This window comes from Nicotiana sylvestris, chromosome 12, assembly GCF_000393655.2.
Source record: "Nicotiana sylvestris chromosome 12, ASM39365v2, whole genome shotgun sequence".
Taxonomy (NCBI): domain Eukaryota; kingdom Viridiplantae; phylum Streptophyta; class Magnoliopsida; order Solanales; family Solanaceae; genus Nicotiana; species Nicotiana sylvestris.
The window spans coordinates 152,050,341-152,069,480 of NC_091068.1; positions in this window are offsets into that span (position 1 = coordinate 152,050,341).

Sequence of the window (19,140 nt, forward strand, 5' to 3'; positions counted from 1 at the left end):
TCTGTAAATCACCTGGAAACGATTGCCAACAAAATTTTCGAGGTGAACAGGGTAACATTTTCAGATGATGATCTGCCAGTGGAGGGCACGGAGCATAATAAAGCTCTCTACCTAACTGTCAAATGTGAAGATTCGGCAGTTACTCGGGCATTGGTGGATAACGGCTCAAGTGCCAATATTTGTCCATTATCCACCCTGAACCAGTTGAAGATCGACCACGGAAGAATCCAGAAGAATAGCATTTGCGTCCGAGGATTTGATGGAAATGGAACAGCCACCGTGGGGGATATTGTACTTGAGTTGACCATCGGTCCAGTCCAGTTTACCATGGAATTCCAGGTATTAGATGCTGCGGTATCTTATAACCTTCTGTTGGGACGACCGTGGATCCATGCAGCCAAAGCAGTGCCTCCACCTTGCATCAGATGGTCAAGTTTGAGTGGGATAGACAAGAGGTCATGTTGCACGGCGAGGACATTGCGTGCACCATGGGAGGCGCCATTGTACCCTTCATAGAGACCAATGATGACAAAGGTCCCTGGGTCTACCAGATTTTCGATGCAGTGTCGGCAAACAAGATCCCCGAGGGTGAAATCATTCAGCACCCTAGAATAGCTTCTGCCACCGTCATGATAGTGTCAGAGATGCTGAGTAACGGGTTCGTGCCAGAAAAGGTCTGGGGGCTGAACTTCAAGGTATTGTCCAACCTGTCTCTTTACCCAAGAATGTAGAGACCTTTGGGCTGGGATTCAAGCCCACATCAGCAGATGTCAGACATGCCCACAAGATGAAGAAGAAAGTTTGGGTTCTTCCCAAGCCAGTCCCGTGCCTGTCCAGATCCTTTGTTAGAGCAGGTACCAGAAAGTTGTCGGTCCCGAAAGTTCTCGGACCAATGATTGGGCCAGATGGAGATTTAGATGAGGGCTTTGAAAGGTTGTTCGCCGATGTCAACATGGTAGAAGCTGGAGAAGGTTCCAGTAGGGCGGATATACAGTTTGTGGGGCCTAGGGCCAAGATCAACAATTGGACAGCTACTCCTCTTCCTACCCGGAGGGAGTCTTGGTAGTAGGCTTTGGATTTTCTTTCTTGTTTCCTGGATTATTCCAGAGTTGTAATCCAGTTTTGATTTTTATTCAGTAAAAGTATGAAACTTTGTTATCCTGCATTTTAATAAAGAGTGAAAGTTTCCTTTTCCTATTTTGTTTTAATTTTGTTTCTTCTTCTTTTATTCAAATACAGTTCTCTTTGCACTGGTACTAACGATGTGGCATGCACAACAGATCTTCAACCCAGTCTAAATAATTAATCTGATTCTGAATTAATCGCACAAGAGATCGATTACGATGATGAATCGGAATACGAGGAGGATGATGCCTTCGAAGAGATAAATAGAGAGTTGAGCCAGTTCGAAGAGAAACCTAAGCCAAATTTGAGTGACACTGAAGCAGTCAATTTGGGGAATGTCGACAATGTCAGGGAAACCAAAATCAGCATCCACATTGAGCCTAGCATCAGTGAAGATCTAATCAAAGCACTCATAGAGTTTAAAGATGTTTTTGCGTGGTCATATGATGACATGCCGGGTTTAAGCACCAATCTAGTGGTTCACAAATTGCCCACTGACCCGGCATGCCCTCCCATCAAGCAGAAATTGAGGAAGTTCAAGACAAATATGAGTGTGAAGATTAAAGAAGAAGTAACCAAGCAGCTGCAAGCAAAGGTTATTCGGGTCACTCGATATCCTGATTGGTTAGCTAATGTGGTGCCAGTACCAAAGAAAGATGGGAAGATCAGGGTATGTGTCGACTACCGCAATCTGAACAGGGCCAGCCCAAAAGATAACTTTCCATTACCCAATATCCATATCTTGATCGATAATTACGCCGGACGAGAAATCGGATCTTTTGTGGATTGCTATGCCGGATATCATCAGATTCTGATGGATGAAGAAGATGTAGAGAAGACAGCTTTCATTATGCTATGGGGGACTTATTGCTATCGGGTAATGCCATTCGGTTTAAAGAATGCTGGGGCAACGTACATGAGAGCAATGACTATTGTGTTCCATGATATGATGCACAAAGAGATTGAGGTGTACGTTGATGATGTGATCATCAAATCCAAGCGTCAGGAAGACCACGTAGCAGACCTTAGGAAGTTTTTCCAAAGACTTCGAAGGTACGACATTAAGCTCAATCCAGCCAAATGTGTATTTGGTGTTCCATCTGGAAAGCTGTTGGGATTCATCGTCAGTCGGCGAGGCATTGAGTTGGACCCGTCAAAGATCAAATCCATCCAGGAATTGCCGCCCCCGAGGAATAAAACAGAAGTAATGAGTCTGTTGGGAAGGTTGAACTATATCAGCAGGTTCATCGCTCAGCTCACAGCGACTTGTGAACCCATTTTTCGGTTACTGAGGAAAGATGCTGCAATAGAGTGGACGACAGAATATCAGGAAGCCTTCGACCAAATCAAGGGGTATCTGTCAAACCCACCTATGTTGGTTCCACCTGAACCAGGAAGACCGTTGATTCTCTATCTAACGGTACTGGAGAATTCATTTGGGTGCGTACTGGGGAAACATGACATCACAGGAAGGAAAGAGCAAGCCATCTATTATCTCAGCAAGAAGTTTACAGTCTATGAGGTCAAGTACACTCAGCTTGAGAAGACATGTTGTGCCCTAACTTGGGTAGCACAGAAGTTCAAGCATTATCTGTCGTCGTACACCACTTACCTTATTTCACGCCTGGATCCATTGAAGTATATTTTCCAGAAGCCTATGCCCACAGGGAGATTGGCAAAATGGCAGATATTACTCACAGAGTTCGACATTGTCTATGTGACGAGGACGGCCATGAAAGCCCAAGCATTGGCTGATCACTTGGCTGAGAATCCTATTGATGAAGAATACGAGCCTTTAAGGACGTATTTTCCAGATGAAGAAGTGATGCATATAGAGGAGTTAGAACTGACTGAGGAACCAGGATAGAAGCTTTACTTTGATGGGGCTGCGAATGCGAAAGGAGTTGGAATAGGAGCGGTACTTATTTCTGAAACAGGACATCACTATCCTGTTATAGCTCGGCTACGTTTCTATTGTACCAACAACATGGCTGAATATGAGGCATGCATTTTGGGCCTACGATTGGCTGCAGACATGGATGTTCAGGACGTCTTGGTCTTGGGAGACTCGAACCTCCTAGTACATCAGATTCAGGGTGAATGGGAAACACGTGATTTAAAGCTTATACCTTATCGACAATGTTTGCACGATCTGAGAAAGCAATTTCGATCAGTGGAGTTCAGACACATCCCGAGAGTTCACAATGAGGTGGCCGATGCTTTAGCCCCTTTGGCATCGATGTTGCACCATCCAGACAAAATCCATGTTGACCCATTGCATATTCAGGTTCGTGATCAGCATGCCTACTGCAACGTGATAGAAGAAGAAATGGATGGCGAACCATGGTTTTATGATGTCAAGGAATATCTCAGGATGGGGATATATCCGGAGCAGGCAACCGGAGATCAAAAGAGAGCCATTCGACGACTGGCAAATGGATTTTTCCTCAGCGGAGGAATGTTGTACAAAAGAACCCCAGATCTGGGATTGCTGAGATGTATTGATGCGGGTCAAGCCACGATAGTGATGATAGAAGTACATGCTGGAGTTGTGGGCCCCATATGAGCGGATATGTATTGGCAAAGAAGATTCTGCGAGCGAGATATTATTGGCTCACTATGGAGCATGATTGTATCAGTTTCGTGCGAAACTGCCATCAGTGTCAAATCCACGGAGATCTGATTCATTCTCCACCAACGGAATTGCACACAATGTCAACACCATGGCCATTTGTGGCATGGGGCATGGATGTCATTGGGCCTATTGAGCCGGCAGCTTCGAACGGTCACAGGTTCATTCTGGTAACCATCGATTATTTCACTAAGTGGGTTGAAGCCAAAACTTTCAAGTCAGTAACCAAGAAGGCAGTGGTGGATTTTGTCCAATTCCCATATCATCTGTAGATTTGGGATCCCGAAAGTGATAATCACGGACAATGGTGCTAATCTTAACAGCAACTTGATGAGAGAAGTATGTGAACAGTTTAAGATTACACACCGTAATTCCACCCCGTATCGGCCCAAGGCGAATGGAGCGGTTGAGGCAGCCAACAAAAACATAAAGAAGATATTGAGGAAAATGGTTGAAGGATCCAGACAATGGCATGAAAAGCTACCATTTGCATTGTTGGGATACCGCACTACTGTTCGTACTTCAATAGGTGCAACTCCTTATTTGTTGGTATACGGAACTGAAGCAGTAATACCAGCAGAAGTTGAAATTCCATCCCTTCGAATTGTCGCTGAGGCCGGGATTAATGATGATGAATGGGTCAAAGCCCGACTAGAGCAGTTGAGCTTAATTGATGATAAAAGATTGGCAGCAGTATGCCATGGCCAATTATATCAGAAGAGAATGGCAAGAGCATACAATAAGAAGGTGCGCCCCAGGAAATTTGAAGTAGGGCAGCCGGTATTGAAACGGATCCTCCCACATCAGATTGAGGCAAAAGGCAAGTTCACCCCGAATTGGCAAGGGCCGTATGTCGTGACCAGAGTATTATCCAACGGCGCTTTATGTCTGACAGATGTCGAAGGAAGATGCATCGACATGGCTATTAATTCTGATGCAGTCAAGAGATATTACGTGTAATTCTCTTTTGTTGTTTATTTGTTTGTCTGTACTTGGTGTTTATCGGATAATGAAATGACAGAGGCAATTCTTTCTTCTATCCAAACACTGTTACCCTTGCTTTACCCCTTTGAGCCTTACTTATTCTTTCATACCCCTCTCTTGAAATCATTAACAAAAACGAAAAATAATGAAAAAAGAGAGAAAAGAAGGAAAATAATAACAAAAAAAGGGAAGTTCGCAAAAGAAAAAATAATGGAACCAAATGAACTACGTTCGGCCTGATTCCTCAAAGAGGATACGTAGGTGCCTCACGGCTCGGTCGTAATGTAACAAAAGTCAAAAATTCCCCGAGAAAAACTGGGGCAGAAGTTATGTTTAAAATTTTGAAAAAAAGAGAAGGTTTTGATTCCAAGAGTTGTAATGTTTCATCCATCAAAGTTATTTTGAATTTTTATATCCTTTCTTTTAAGTCCCACATAAAACCCATACTGATATCCCAAAAAAGACCTCCCGATCAGTATCCGAGAGGTGCCAAGACAATCAAGTTAAAGTCGAGGATAACACGTTGGTCCCCGACCGAATAAGAATCATGAGCTGAAAGAATTGATAGCCATAAGAATTCCCAGCAGAGAGAATCTTACCGGCAATACTCCAATCCCCGGCTGAGAGAAGCAAAATGAGAGAGTCTTATCGGTGAAAACCTTCACAGGCACCATAAGGCGACGTGAGCTGTGAGAACTGAGAGAGTCTTATCAGTGAAAACCCCTCAAAGGGCACTATGAGGCGACAAGATAGATTGGCGGAAGGAATCCGCATTTTCGAAGAATTGGGACACCTATTTATCCCTAGCAAGTAAGGACATCAGAAAGATTGATCGACACAAATAGACTGGGTTGATTAATCCGGAATGCACGACATGATCGTTGGAATCGGTTATACCACCCAGATAAGTTCATTTCTTTTCTTTTCTCCAACATTTGTTCAGAAAGATTTTCTCTTTTTCTATCCTTTCATTTCTTTGTTTAAAAGACTTTCTCCAGAAATTTATTTTTTAGAAAGGTCTTTCAAAGCTTACTACCAGTTGCCAAAATGGTATAATGCAAAATGAGAAGAGGACAGGCCAGAGACAAGGCAATAAGACAAAAGACGTTGGTTGCAAGGCCGAATAATATTGGTCTAAAATGGCAAGGAAAGCACGGGAAAGAACCGGAAAAACAACAAGTTGAAGAAATTGTGGGCTAAGTTCCAAGAGAATTCCCAGCAGAACTCCGACCGATTATCGACCAAAGTTCCGAGGTAGTCGGACAACGCAGAGCGGGAAGGGAGGAAAGGAAAATGCATTTTCAGCAAAATAACCCCCAGCAAGTTTCGAGAAACAGAACGGAGAAGTGATAAATGGAAAAACTATCCCCAGCAGAATGTTATCCCCAGTGAATAACATCATCCCAACAAGTTTTGGGAATGCCAAACAGGAATAAGGGAGGAACCATCCCCAGCAGGAGTGGCACGACCACTCACCATATTTTAAAACTAACAAATTTTTTTTGATTTGAAGCAGGAAAAGGAAGTCTTATTAATGGTGAAAAACATGCCACAAGGAAAAGCACCAGAACTGGGGCAGAAAATTTTCTGCCACCGTTGAAAATTTTCTCGGAGACACGAGGAAACAAATTCAAGTTATTACTTACCATTAGGCGCCCACCTGTATAACAAGGGAATACATTTCTGTCTTTTCATTTCATGTCCTCGGTCGCCCACCAGTATAATGCGGGCATACCATTCAGTTTTTCATTTCCTGTTCTAGGCGCCCACCAGTATAATGTGGGAATACATTTCTGTCTTTTCATTTCATGTCCTCGGTCGCCCACCAGTATAATGCGGGCATATCTTTCAGTTTTTCATTTCCTGTTCTAGGCGCCCACCAGTATAATGCGGGAATATATTTCTGTCTTTTCATTTCATGTCCTCGGTCGCCCACCAGTATAATGCGGGCATACCTTTCAGTTTTTCATTTCCTGTTCTAGGCGCCCACCAGTATAATGCGGGAATACATTTCTGTCTTTTCATTTCATGTCCTCGGTCGCCCACCAGTATAATGCGGGCATACCTTTCAGTTTTTCATTTCCTGTTCTAGGCGCCCACCAGTATAATGCGGGAATACATTTCTGTATTTTCATTTCATGTCCTCGGTCGCCCACCAGTATGATGCGGGCATACATTTCAGTTTTTCATTTCATGTCCTAGGCGCCCACCAGTATAATGCGGGAATACATTTCTGTCTTTTCATTTCATGTCCTCGGTCGCCCACCAGTATAATGCGGGCATACCTTTCAGTTTTTCATTTCATGTCCTAGGCGCCCACCAGTATAATGCGGGAATACATTTCTGTCTTTTCATTTCATGTTCTAGGCGCCCACCAGTATAATGCGGGAATACATTTCTGTCTTTTCATTTCATGTCCTCGGTCACCCACCAGTATAATGTGGGCATACCTTTCAGTTTTTCATTTCCTGTTCTAGGCGCCCACCAGTATAATGCGAGAATACATTTCTGTCTTTTCATTTCATGTTCTCGGTTGCCCACCAGTATAATGCGGGCATACCTTTCAGTTTTTCATTTCATGTCTAGGCGCCCACCAGTATAATGCGGGCATACATTTCATATTTTTCACTCAGGCACCCACCTGTATAACGAGAGGAATACTTTTCAGTCTTTACATTTCATGTCTCAGGCGCCCACCTGTATAATGCGGGCATACCTTTCAGTTTTTCATTTCATGTCCTAGGCGCCCACCAGTATAATGCGGGCATACATTTCATATTTTTCACTCAGGCACCCACCTGTATAACGAGAGGAATACTTTTCAGTCTTTACATTTCATGTCTCAGGCGGCCACATGTATAACGAGAGGAATACTTTTGAGTCTTATACTGTAGATTTTAAAATCAGTAACCCCACCGTAAAACAGAGGGTTACAACAGGAATCCCCAGCAGGAAACAATAAAAATCCCCAGCACCGGGAAGCAGAAGGTTGCAACAAGAGGTCCCAGCACAAACTCAAGTGCATGTGTCAAAAGGAAGAAAAGACGCATTTTGAAAGAAGTGGCATGTGAACATTAAATCATGCCCAGCATAACAAATCTGATAAAGAGGGTCGCACCCCCAGAGGAACCGCCGAAAAGCTTAATGAAGAAAGCCATATCCCCAGCGGACCAAACGAAAGGATGAAAACTGGTATTCAGAAAAGCAAAGGGCCAGTGTCATCCCCAAATTCACGGAAGAAAAGCACCGGAGGAAACACAAGCCGACAAAAAAGCAAGGCAACAAGAACAAGTTGCAGTCTAGCCTAGCTTCTTGTTTTCTTTTAAGCACGGTGTAACAAGGAGATCGGTAAGCAGTGGTAATAGCATGCAACAGCAGTAACCTTGCGGTCTCATGGTAGTTCCAGCTACCAAAACTTCCCGAACTACATTGACCTGATTCCTGTTTAGCCCAGGATATGTAGGAAACCTTTGAAGCAAAGGTTCGGTTAAATCTTTTTCAAAAAATGCTTCACACGGAGTACTCGGATGGGCAAAAATCGCTCCGCTTTATCTTTGCACGAAAACCCTTCGTGTCTTCGGGCAAAGAGGGGCAGCTGTAAGCACGTGATTTTTGCCCTATATGAGAATTACTCCCAAAAAATTCAAAATAAAATGATTTTCCTTGGTGTGCAATTTTGAGAATTTTGTGACATTTTTGGATAATTATTTGTATTTGTCTATGCATGTTTATTTGTTAAATTAATAAAAAATACAAAAATATGTCACATTTTGCATGTAGGATTTAATTATACAATTGTTATTAATTAAGTTTGTTTTACAAAAATTAAAAATTACAAAAAATAGGCATCTTTTGCATTTTTTAGCATTTAATGTCCAATTGTACAATTTTATGCTCAATTATTACCTAATTGTGTGTTCATTGTTATTGGGAGTTAATTTGCGCTTTTATAACTTAATTTAGTTCTTAATAATAATTTAAGTATTTTTATAATTTAGTTTTAGAAAAATAAAGAAAGAAAAGAGGGTAAAAATACAAAGAAAAATCGGATTGGGCCACTTCTTCAATTTCAAGCCACAGGCCCAAAAAATGGCCCAACCTTCCCTACGACCTGGTCCATCCCAAACCGGGTCGACCCAGTCCAGTACCAACAACCCAACTCCCCCTCTTCATTTTCATTTTTCATTTTTACAAAACAAAAACACAAAAGAAAAACAAAAGAAACCCAAACCCTAAAAAACCTAAAACTACCCGCCCCCCTCCCCTCTCTTCTTCTTCACTTCTACTCAAAGTAACGACCCTCCCATGGCTGCGCGTACCAGCCTCCTCCTAGCGTCGTCCCCAGCTGCGACCATGCTGCCCCCAGTTCCACCATAACACCATCGTTGCCTTTGCTTCATCGTCTTCGTCGAGCTCTAACCAACGTTGCTGCTTCTTCTTCCTCACTTCATGTTGCTGCATTTCAAGACCCAGCTGCTTCTACCTTCTGCTTCATCTTCTTCGCCGGAAATCCATCCCTTCAACAATCATCGACCTTTCTTCATCCCGAGCAGTGACCAGAAGCTTCTACTGCTGCTGCCCGTCGAGCAGCTGGTTCGAAGTCCCCCCCCCCCCGTCATCGCTGCTTCGTCGTCAACCAAGCAGGCCACGCTGCTGTGGCTGCTTTCATCTTCTTCGTACAAACAAACCAAACACACCCCAGCTGCTTCTGTTTCTGCTTCATCGCTGCTGCAGCTGCTTCTTAAATTCATCTTCGTCGTCGTTTGTTCGAGTTTTGGTTGGCGTCGTCAAAATAGTCCATACGAGTTCGTCGTTGGTTAGTCGTTGTTCGTCGTTTCAAGCCGGTTAGTAGATTTTGAGTTTTATTTTTTGTCCGTATTTTGTTTTGATATTCTCGGATCTAAAATCGATAAATGTTCGATTCTTGTTTTGTTCATCGTTGAATTAATTTTTTAGTTTGTTCATATGTTTTGTTGATTTAATTTTCAGATTCAAATGGAATTTTGGTTAATTAATTTTTCAGTTTATTTCATGTGCTTTTATTTATTTTTGTAAAAGAAATTGTTAGTTTAATTTTAATGTTGTTAGATTCAAGAAGAAAATTGTTAGTTTAATTCTAATGTTGTTAAATTCAAGTTGAAATTGTTAGTATGTAAAAGAATTTGTTAGCTTAATTTTCTTTTAATTGGTAAAAGAAATTGTTAGTTTAATTTTAATGTTGTTGGATTCAAAAGAAAATCGTTAGTTTAATTTTAATGTTGTTAGATTCAAAAAGAAAATTGTTAGTTTAAGTCTAATGTTGTTAAATTCAAGTTGAAATTGTTAGTATGTAAAAGAATTTGTTAGCTTAATTTTAGTTTAATTTGTAAAAGAAATTGTTAGTTTAATTTTAATGTTGTTAGATTCAAATTGAAATTGTTAGTATGTAAAAGAAATTGTTAGCTTAATTTTAGTTTAATTTATAAAAGAAATTATTAGTTTAATTTTAACATTGTTTGATTCAAATTGAAATTGTTAGTTTAAGTTTAATGTAAAAGAAATTGTTAGTTTAATTTTAGTTTAGTTTGTAAAAGAAATTGTTAGTTTAATTTTAATGTGGTTAGATTCAAGTTGAAATTCAATCAATTATTTCTTCTTCGGTTTATTTTTATTCGTTTAAAAGAATTAAGTTGGAATATAGAAATATGTTAGTTTAATCGCTTGAATCATTCGTCTTTTTTGAGTAGCTTAGATTAAATTCATGCTCATCTTTTGGTTGAAGTTCGTTCTTAATCCGGTGATTTAATGTGAAATATATGTGTTGTTGAAAATATCGTTCAGTCAAAATAATTCTGATTGTTGATTTGTTGTTCATAGTTTAAGTTTGAATTTGTTGATTGAACCGGATTAAGGATTGGTTATAGCTGGTAATTTAATTTTAGGTTCTTAGATAATTTTGAAGTTGAACAGATTTTTGAATCGGGGCCTAACAGTAGTTTTAGGGGTAAAATGGGAATTAACCAATTACAGATTAATTAATTATGGTGGGGACCAGACATAATGATAAAAGCAAAAAGGAAAAGGTGGGTAATGATGTCTTCTTTTCAAAAAGAGGGAACATGGGGCCCACTTTGACTGCTTTTCAAAAAGAGGGAACACATGGGGGCCCACATTGACTACTTTTACTAAAGTAAAAGTGTGGGTAATTATAAAAGTTAAAGAGTGCACATAGTGGAAGATTTGGGTCTTGCTTTGGTATATAAAAGACTCATTTGACACTTAAAAGAGGGGAGAATTTTTTGGGAGAGTTAAAAAAAAATTCAGAACTAAAGAGGAGATAAGAACATACTTTTAATCTTGAAGAAGAGGATTTCTAAAATATCTGAATACTATTTTCCGTATATTCCTGAGTGTGATTTCTGCCTACTGTTTGCTTCCGGGATTTTCAATTGGTTTTTTGAGTTAATTGTTGCTCCTTTGTTATTGCTTTATTGGGTGGTTGCTGGAATTTCTGTTCGATTTTCAAGTCTACTACTGGGTTTTCTGACTGTTAATTGTTTGTTGTGGCCGCGCTGTTTCTACTGCTGTTGATCCTATTCTTCCTTTCTTTGTATTCAAATACCAAGTACACTACTCAGAATCATTCAACATATGTATTGAAGATGAAATGAAATGGCCGGAAGATTTAAGTTTTTTTTTAATTATAGAATATTCGCATTTTAGTTAAATATTCATTATGTGCCTCATATATGTAAATGGTAGAAGTATTTATTATGTGAAGTATTAAACTGCGGGACTAGTGGATGGGTGTCAGTATGAACACCATAAGTATTAGTTTCGATTTTGTTAATTGTTTTAGCTTAAAATCGCATTCAAATCGTTAGTAAATACTCAATACGGGAAACCGACTTAATTTGAGGGAAGATTAGTAAACTCTAGATTTGAATTTGCAAATTTTGAAATAGAAGCAATTTGAGTTTTTTCCTATCTTTAAATTTTGTTTATAACAAAGGCCCGCAAATATTAGGCAAACATAATAGGCCAATAATTTTGTAGAATCTGCAGGCTTACAAAATATTTTTGTTTTTTTATTATTATTATTTTATTTTTTTCGTCATTTATTGAAAAAAAAAAACTTGAAAAAGAAATTTGTAAAAATAAAAAAAAAATATTTTTTTTACAAAATATTTTCATTTTTTAAGAAAAAAAAACTGAAATGATGTTTTAATGGGTGATTCAACGTTGCAAGGCTAAGAGCATTAATCCATTAGGTGCGAGTTGAGCAAGATGAGTCAACGTTTACGTTTAATAAACTTTTTAATAAGCTTTAGTAATTATGGTTAAATCTAGTTTTAAATGGTTTTGAATAACTAATTTCAATAGTTTTTTTTATAACAATGTAAGCTTTAAGTTAGCTATAATCAGGATCTTTTGATTTTTAATTGTCGAACTTCGTAAATTTTTTACAATTTCGAATTTTTTTATTTATTTTTAGTAAAATTCCTTTCTATTAATATTTGTCTTAATCTAGCAATTAGTATGTTATGTGTTATTATTTTTAAGCTCGTAATTAATTAGGATTTTCTTTCTTTATTTTAGAGACTAATTTTAATAGAAAAATGTAGTCGCTTTAGGATTTGTCCACTTAAAATAAATGAGATGAGCCTCGCCTAGTAAAATGTATAGATTGCGGGGCCCTCACAAATGTATGCATTAAATACTTAGAACATCGGAGTTGGCCGTCTAGAGAAATTTTACGGCCTTTCCCAAAACAACAATACGCTAGTCGTTCTAGGCGCGTCTTTAACAAATCATTTTCTTAAATATGGGTGTGCATTTATGTAACCCAAATCCAAATCTCAACGGAGTCGAAATGTGTCGATAACCATGGGTGCATTGATTGCGACGTGGTCTGAAATACGTTTTCACAATGTTGCAATTCTCCGTAAAATAATAACAATAAATAAATAATAATAAAAGCGGCTAAGGGTTAAAATTTGCACATAAGTTCATAAGTGTATCAAAAAATCAGATATTTAAGCCAAATATGACAGTTGAGCGACCGTGCTAGAACCACGGAACTTGGGAATGCCTAACACCTTCTCCCAGGTTAACAGAATTCCTTATCTGGATTTCTGGTTCGCAGACTGTTAACAGAGTCATTCTTTTCCTCGATTCAGGATTAAACCGGTGACTTGGGACACCATAAATCTCCCAAGTGGCGACTCTGAATTAAATAAATAAATCCCGTTTCGATTGTCCTTTAATTGGAAAAAACTCCCTCTGCGCCCCTGCGGGTGCCGGAAAAAGGAGGTGTGACACCAGAGATTTCGAAACAGTTAGCTCGTTAGAACGTTCTGGCAGATTACCATTACCATACAAGATCTAAAGGGCCCATTCCGAATAGTATGTCTGGTTCGGACAAAAGTATTGAGGAGGAAAAGACGGAAATGCAAATGATGAAGGAGGAAGTAGACAGGCTGAGACAAGAGATAGCTGGGATGCACTTAGCCTGGGCTAGGGGACAAACATCACCAACACTTCCCCCTACTCCTACCCTCTCACCGGCTCGGACTTCGGAACACCCTTCCACTGGTCCATCAACAAGCTTCCTCATTTCCCAATACTATCAGGGGGAAACTTCCTATAATCCCCAAGCTCCACCACCCAAACAAAACCCTCCTCCACTAATTGTTCCTGTTTTCATGGCACCTCTACCCGCCACGCTGCAAAGATCAGCCGATGAACCAGTGTTTCAGGTTCACGACAACCAATACTATCCTCCTGAACTCACCTTCAAAGCACCCGAGCCATACACTTACACCCTCACCTTCAGCTCCCGGTAGAAACTGAGAGGCTGGCTAAGAGTCCGGAGCAGGACGAAGTGCTTCGTAAAGTGAAAAGCCTGGAGCAATCCTTCAGGAATATCCATGGGTTAGGAAACCAAGTCAGTGTGGCCTACAAAGATCTGTGTCCATTCCCCGATGTTCAATTGCCGGCAGGTTTTAAGATGCCAAAGTTCGATCTATATGAGGGACATGGTGATCCCATGGCACATCTGCGAGGTTTCTGTAGTAAGATGAGAGGGGCAGGTGGAAAGGATGAGCTGCTGATAGCTTATTTTGGTCAAAGTTTAAGTGGGTCCGCACTGGAATGGTACACGAGGCAGGATCCTAGCAGGTGGTATACCTGGGACGATCTAGTACAAGCATTTGCAGGTCACTTCCAGTATAACCTTGAGATCGTCCCTGACCGTCTCAAACTATTGAAACTTGAGAAAAATCCTGGAGAGAGCTTCAGGGAATTCGGATTCCGTTGGAGAGAACAAGCATCAAGAATCAATCCACCAATGAGGGAAAGTGAAATAGTGGACTACTTCTTACAAACTTTGGAGCCAACTTACTTCGGTCACCTGGTGACGTCAGTTGGTAAATCTTTCAACGAAGTAATAAAAATGGGCAGTATGGTTGAAGAGGGACTCAGGTCCAATAAGATAATGAGCTATTCGGAAATCGAGGCCACAACTCAGGCTATTCAAAGAGGCACATCAGGTGCGCTTGGAAAGAAAAAAAGAGAAGATGTCGCAACAGTCGAGGCAGGTACTTGGTCCAGATTCGTAGGTTCCCCCCCTCACTACCAGCCCAGACCCCATCACTCAAATTACCCACACATGCCATATGGCCTTCCACAACCCTACTACCCACCATCAGAGCCATTTTTTTCCGCCCATCACACCCAAACCTGTCCTCGAGCTCCACATAATCCACCTCAGTATTATCCTCCGAACAATGTCCGGTCATGTGTCCAACCATCAGGTCACTCCCTATGGCGAGCACCAGCACCACATAATGCATTATTGCCTTCACAACATTTTCGATCACCCAACGACCCTAGAAAACAAGGGCAGGGAGGGGAACAAAGGCAAAGAAATAGTTTCACGCCAATTGGGGAGTCCTACACAAGCTTGTTTGAAAAGTTAAAGCATTCTGGCTTGATTAAGCCGCTCCTCGGCTATACTCCAGACCCATATGCAAAAGGCTTTGATCCTACTGTACGATGCATGTACCACTCTAATGTCCAAGGGCATAGCATTGAAGATTGTCGTTCTTTGAAAAGGGAAATAGAAAGAATGATTCAAGAAAGGGTAATTGTGATCAATGACAGTGACAAGGAGCATGCGAATCCTCTTGGGAATTTGCGGACTGAAGTTAATGATATTGAAGTTGTTAATGGTTTTGGCAATATTGATGGGGAATCCAGTGGCTAAGATGCCGAGCTTGGCAATTGGAAAGACGCTCCTTTCTTGGTTGGTCAGGGAGGAGTTTTGGTGGTTCATTTTGTTATCATATCTGTTGTCCGGGTTATTTGCAGGGTTGTAATCCAGACATTGTCTTGTGTCAAACCCTCTTATCCTTCCATTTTGTCATAGTGGTTTGTTTAGTGTTGTCTAGGATTGTTTTAGGTTTTGTTCCAAGGTTGTACCCCAGTTGTTTTGCTTGTTTCGTTATACGAACCGTTTCACCGCTTGTCTAATACAAATTCTGGTCTTTTGTTACCTCCAGTCATCTTCTTTGTTTAGTTCTTTTTATCTTTTTGTTTTGTCCTTGTTCAAACGCCAATTCTAGTGACATGACATGCACGCACAGTTTGGTCCTAATTAAGAGTTAATTATAAAGTCATTGGGGGATGATCAGGACACTTAAGGGAAATAGGAATAGTTTGAGATCCTTTGAAGCCCGAGCCACGTGAAACTGGGGCAAGTAAAACATAAAGAAAACCCATAAAAGCAAGTTAGCCATATTGACAAGGGGGCCGTTCATGATAACGAAAGTTAGAGTATTGCCCAACAGTGCTTTAAAAATGACAAATGAAAAGGCGAATGTGTGGATATGGTTATCAAATCCGGCACAATCAGAAGATGTGGCGAATGTTTAATGGTGTTGTTTGTGCTTGGCATGTTTTGAAAATTGGAATGACGAAGGCATTTTATTCTTCTATCTAAACACTTTATCCTTCATTAACCCTTTGAGCCTTATTGGTTTTCTTTCATACCCCTCGTTCGGAATCAGTAGCAAAGATTAGAAAACACAAGCATGAAAAAGAAAAAGAAAAAGGAAAATAAAACAACAGAAAACAACAAAACAACAAAAGAGAAAGGAGAAATGAGAAATGAGAAAGAAAAGAAAAGAAAGTAATAAATAAGTGAAAAGGAAAACAAAACAAAACAAAAAAAAGAGGAACTGGGAACTACGTTTGACCTGATTCCTCAAAGAGGATACATAAGCGTTTCACGGCTCGGTCATAGTGTAACAAAAGGAAAAAAAATAAAAAATCCCCAAGCAGAAACTGGGGCAGAAGTTGTGTTCGATGTAAAGAAATCTGGTTCCGAAGGTTGTAAATTTTGAACCCAAATTGATTCGTTTGAGCCGCTAATACCCTTTCTTTCTAGCCTTATCCAAAACCTCACGTTACGGTCCAAAGAAAGACCTTTTGACCAGTCTTTGAAAGATGCCAAGTCATGCAAATGGAAGTCGAGAATAACACTCTGATCCCCGACAGAAAAGTAATAAAATGAGAGATTCTTATCGGTGAAAACCTTTACGGGCACCTTGAGGCGGCTATAAGTTGAGAGAAAAACCAAAATGAGAGAGGCTTGATAGTGAAAACCCTTCGGGCACTACAAGTCAAATAAAGATTGAGAATCATACAAGAAAGTACCAGATGAAGATTGTGAAAGGCGATTAACAACGGAGGATAGGCCATGTGTGCATGTCATGGCCAATAGAGTTGGTATCCATATCTGATAGGTTTACGTTGTAGTTTTCTTGTTAGGAGTCATCTTTTTCTTTTACCTTTTACTCTTTTCTTGTACCTTTGTCATTTCCTCTTCTTGAGTCTCTTAGGTCAGAACAAGCGAGAAATGATTTCAAAATTGCCATCAGTTTTCCAATTATGCAAGACGAGATCTGACTAGTACGTCAAAGTGGTATAAGTCAGGAAAGAACAAACGCAATGAGTTGGTAATAGTCAACGTGCTTTGAGGTTCGCGCAAAATACCCAAGATGGGTCCATATCAATTCAGGGACAGTGCAACAAAAAGAGGGCCAGAGGGATTGAACCGAGGGTATATTCGATGATGAGATTGATAAAAGGATGGACCAGTGTCAAGAAGGATATCCCCAGCAGAAATCGAGGGTTATAAGGCCAAGTCCAGCGGAAAATCAAGAAAGAACAACGCGTAAAGCAATGGACATAATTGGAAGATTCATAGGAGACTCAAAGGTTGGGGAAATGCCAGTTCACGGACAGTACCGCAAAAGAAGATATTGGGACTGCACCGAGAAAAGGTATTTTCAGTAACATAGACGATGGAAGGAGTGGTTAATCAATGAACGAACATGCAAGATCTTCAAGTGAAATCGGCTGTCATGAAAATACATAATGTCAGATAAGGAGACTAGGAAAATGGTTAAGAGGTTTGTGAATAAGGAATCGTCAAGAAGGTCGGAAGGTATCAGCCAAACTTCAAGATGGTCAGACAACGCATAGATGGAGAATGGTTGATGGCATCCCCAGCAGAAGTATCACAACCAACCACCACATTTTAAACTGACCAAATTTTCTTTGATTTGAAGCAGGGAGAGGGAATGTTACTGACGACGGGAAGATGCGCCACAAGAAAGATTGTCAAACTGGGACAGAAAATTTTCGTTCATTTTGAAAATTTTCGAGAAGTCTAACACAAGTTGGGTGGAAAGCGGTATCCCCAGCAGTTTCTTCGGGAGAAGGCAAAACAAGTTTTGAAGAAAGAAATGTCAGGAGGAAGATAACACGAGTTTTAAGGGAGGTAGTCTTCGAAGGAAGAAGATAACAAAACAATAATAATAATAATAATAATAATAATAATAATAATAATAATAACAAAAATAATAATAAAGAAAGAAAATTTTTTAAGAGAAAAGAGAAAAGATAAAAAAAAGAAGACCAGTTTTGCAAAAGGAAACGGTTTGCAGAGGAATGAAATATCAGTCTTAAGGGAAGTAGTCTTTAAAGGAGTAAGATAACATATTTTTGAAAAATGTTATCCCCAGCAGTTCACATAAAAGACAGTACGAGTTTTGAGGGAAATAGTTTTGAAGAAAGATAATTCAAGTTAGAAGGAAAATGATTGATAGCATCCCCAGCAGGAGTATCGCAACCAACCACCATGTTTAAACTCACAAGTTTTCTTTGTTTGAAACAGGGATGGAATCTATGTTCATATCAAAGCTTGGAAGGTTGAAATTTTCAGGTGTAATGCCCCAATTCTGCTTACGCAAAAGGCTATTGAGAAGATCACACCTCACCACTAGGAAAAGCATTTCCTAGTCTGGGTCTTTCGGGTTATAATTTTGCTTTAGGAGATGCACTTCCTCCTAAGTTTATTTTTTACCCATAGGAGACGCACTTCCTCCTAAGTTTATTTTTACCCATAGGAGACGCACTTCCTCCTAAGTTTATTTTTACCCATAGGAGATGCACTTGCTCCTAAGTTTATTTTACTCATAGGAGACGCACTTCCTCCTAAGTTTATTTTTACCCATAGGAGATGCACTTCCTACTAAGTTTATTTTTACCCATAGGAGATGCACTTTCTCCTAAGTTTATTTTTACCCATAGGAGACGCACTTCCTCCTACGTATTTTACCCATAGGAAACGCACTTCCTACTAAGTTTATTTTTACCTATAGGAGATGCACTTCCTCCTAAGTTTATTTTTACCCATAGGAGACGCACTTCCTCCTAAGTTTATTTTTACCCATAGGAGACGCACTTCCTAAATCAATAGTTCAGTCATAGGAGACGCACTTCCAGGTTGAATCATTGAAGTTTTACCCCTAGGAGATGCACTTCGTAGTCTGGGTCGTTCAGGTTATATTTCTGCTTTAGGAGACGCACTTCCTAAATTGACATTTTCTCCTAGGAGACGCACTTCCTAATCTAGTTCGTTTAAGTTCATTTATAGGAGACACACTTCCTAGTTTGAATCATTGAAGTTTTACCCCTAGGAGACGCACTTCGTAGTCTGGGTCGTTCAGGTTATATTTCTGCTTTAGGAGACGCACTTCCTAAATTGAGATTTTCTCCTAAGAGACGCACTTCCTAGTCTGGTTCATTTAAGTTCATTTGTAGGAGATGCACTTTCTAGTTTGAATCATTGAAGTTTCACCCCTAGTAGACGCACTTCCTAGACTGGGTCTTTCGGGTTACATTTTTTCTTTAGGAGACGCACTTCCTAAAATGAGATTTTCTCCTAGGAGACGCACTTCCTAGTCTGGTTCATTTAAGTTCGTTCGTAGGAGACGCACTTACTAGTTTGAATCATTGAAGTTTCACCCCTGGGAGATGCACTTCCTAGTCTGGGTCTTTCGGGTTATATT